Raw genomic sequence first — 3,523 nt, forward strand, 5'->3', positions numbered from 1 at the left:
AGTCTGTTGCGCTCTCGATTTAATGCTCCTCCGCCAGGAAAAAGTAGTCCCGTGTCTGCTCTAAACCTGCTGAAAACACCAAACACGATCTACACCCCCAAAAACTGCGTCTTTAAGTCTAACTAATAAAACCCCAAAACACACTGAAGTGAAAGGACTTTTAGTGGTGCTTTATTATCTAATATCCGATGATCCAGTAAAAAAGTTTTTGTTGAGTTCAGATTCATCCGCGGTGCTCGGTCCTTTCGACTAAAAAAAAAGTCTGCAAGAAGTCTGCATCAAATGCAAATGCAGGAGCTGCTGCTGGGAGTCATCATTCAAGGCTGCAGACTGCACAGAGAGGCCAGTTTGAGCAGCTGGTTAAATGGGGTTGTGCTGGTATTGCACAATCCCTGCCTCCACTGATATTTGCTTGCTGGTGAATTAGCGTGTGGCGGTGCCTAAATAGATTTCAGTACTCAAACTCAAATGCAGAAACAACAATGAGACTATTTAATTCTCAGTAGTTTGCCCTTATATACAAAAAAAATCATCAATAACACCAAATAAAGTAGATTATCTGATAGTTATGGTAGTTCTGCTGGCTAGAAAAAGGCATGTTTGCAGATGATACACCGCCATATCTTACAGATCGTCACTTCTTAAATATCACTTGATCAAACAATGTTTCTGTACCACACTCAAACTCAAATGCAGAAACAACAATTAAACTATTTAGTTCTCAGTAGTTTGCCCTTATATACAAAAAATCATCAATAACACCAAATAAAGTACATTATCTGATAAAGTTATGGTAGTTCTGCTGGCTAGAAAAAGGCATGTTTGCAGATGATACACCGCCATATCTTACAGATCGTCACTTCTTAAATATCACTTGATCAAACAATGTTTCTGTACCACACTCAAACTCAAATGCAGAAACAACAATTCAACTATTTAGTTCTCAGTAGTTTGGCCTTATATACAAAAAATCATCAATAACACCAAATAAAGTACATTATCTGATAAAGTTATGGTAGTTCTGCTGGCTAGAAAAAGGCATGTTTGCAGATGATACACCGCCATATCTTACAGATCGTCACTTCTTAAATATCACTTGATCAAAGCAATGTTTCTGTACAAAATGTGCTAACAACAAGTGGCTTCCTTCTATGAAAACAGTACAAATAGCTGCAGTGGTAGAAAATAGCTAGTGTGCTCCGCTTTCTGGATGCTTTGGTTACAACTGTCACGTTTTAGTTATCTAACAGTGAGCATAAAAAGTTATTTGCATTTCACAGTTTGGATGAAATGAGGTCCTTGTTCTCCTGGTGTTGATCCTTTTTGTTTTGGTGTATGGACCACATAGGTTAGAGGACCGCTAAAATGTGTATATATCCACAGACCAAAAAAAAACTTTACTTATTCTTTGTGAATTGTCTTAAAAACTCCCCAAAAGAAATCATCCATCTGTTTCAGTTTATCTTCATAGCATAATTATAGTCCAAAGAGGGCCATGATGTTCCTTCCTCCTTATTCCCCTCCACAGGGTAATAAAGTCTTTAAAAAAGGGAACATGCACTCATTCTTTTCTCCACTTTATTTTTGGAAATCCACACACTTTTAATTATCCAACAGGCGAGGATACATTCCTGTGTGTGTTAACTGTGCAAAGACTTGTGCGGTTTAAAGTTCAGCGTCTCCAACACAAGGCTCTCAAGTAATTGCCACTGGGATTGTTTGTCTCCACATGGGTAAATAAGCTGCTGTAAGATGGAAGGTGATAAAAGTAATGCGCACATGCACAAGCCGAGCCACCAACTTGCCTCAGCTTGTTGAGATTCGAGCATGTCTGCTGAAAAAGGTGGCAGTTTGGTTTACAGCGCGGCTCAGCCCATAAAAACCCAAACCAGTCATATGCACGCAACACACACATGCATACACCCCCCTCTCTCACACGCACGCACACACACACACACACACACAGTCGAAAGTGCCAGATGTACAAAAGAGTGTGTAACGCAGCTGAGCCACCACAGAGAGAGAGTGATAGTCGAACAGTTTAGGGCGTGAGGCTGCCTTTGTTCTTCGAGCTTCAAAAGAAAGACATTACTGCGTTCAAAAGCGATTTCCAAACTTGGGTGCCTTGTTTGCAAGCGCTTGAAAGAGGGGTAAAAGTTGTGAAAGCTCTGCACAAAGAGGAAGATGCACTTGCTGGGTTTCTCTTTTAACAAATCCCATTTTTTAAAGTAGTATCATACGCAAACGGTATCAGAGAAAAGAAGAATAACTTGCATACTTACGGCCTCAAAACTTCAGCAAACAGCTCTGGATAACATCCATTTAAAAGTTTATTCATTCATTCTTTTATTACTGAAATGAACTGTATGATGAAGTCAAATTCAAGGAAGAACTATATGTCACTTTCCCCATATCTCAACTTCAAGAAGCACAAACCTTTAATCAGTGCCTCTATTGACATTTCACACTCCTACAAGAAGAGTAGCATCGACCTGTGGTTTCCCTTTTTGGTTTGTGTGTGCAGGCGCATCGACCTGAGTCCAGCAGTTCCCCCTCTCTGTGCACAGTGTGTTGTTTGTGCTAAAAATACAGCTGGCTTCAGGCTTAGCAGGACAGACCCCTCTCCTTTTATCTATTTTTGGTTACACAGCAATGTATATTTTTATAGCCGCTAAAGGCATGTCAAGGTTCCTCCTTCATGGTTACAACCAAAATATATCTGACAAACAGATTCACACTGTAGTAAGTAAAATCATCTTATACAACTTCATTAACTCCATTAAGTTTTTATGAAACACAGTTTTTTAAGCAGTACTATATATATCTTACAAACAGATTCACACTGCACAATAATGTATTCAAGTAAAATCATCTTATACAACTTAGAAAATCTTCATTAACTCCATTAAGTTTTTATGAAACACAGTTTTTTAAGCAGTACTATCACAACCTTCTGACCCAGTGAGGAAGTTTCAGGGTTTTCTGTGCTTATTATCCATAACGACTCCTCATCTGCGATAACAATCAAGTCCGCAGCTGTAAAACACACCACTCTCTCTCCTCTCTCTCTCTCCTCTGGTGGGTTGGCAGGTTGGAGGAGAAGGCTGGAGGAGCGTGCTGCCGTGTGTCACATGCTGAGGCCCCGCGGCCCTCTCGGCACCTGTTTACGCCCCCTTGGGACACGACCGGCCAAGACAGCTGGTTTGTTTTGGAGGGTGAGACAGGGTGGATATGGGGGTGCAGGATGGGGGATGGGATTACAGATGGGCCGCAGTAGACGGACGGGGGGTGGGATGGGATGGACGGAAGAGAGGAGGGAGGGAGGGGGGGGGGGTCTTCTGTGAGAAGAATTACGGAGCACAAAAGGCACGTCAGCAAGACTGAATGGGCAGTGACCATTTACAATCCGATGCTTGATAATGACATTGTGCTGCCTTCGACCTCAGGGGACTTGGTCCACATGGTGTGTGTGTGTGTGTGTGTGTGTGTGTGTGTGTGTGTGTGTGTGTGTGTGTGTGTGTGT

This window comes from Anoplopoma fimbria, chromosome 2 (genome assembly GCF_027596085.1).
Source record: "Anoplopoma fimbria isolate UVic2021 breed Golden Eagle Sablefish chromosome 2, Afim_UVic_2022, whole genome shotgun sequence".
In the NCBI taxonomy this organism is placed as follows: domain Eukaryota; kingdom Metazoa; phylum Chordata; class Actinopteri; order Perciformes; family Anoplopomatidae; genus Anoplopoma; species Anoplopoma fimbria.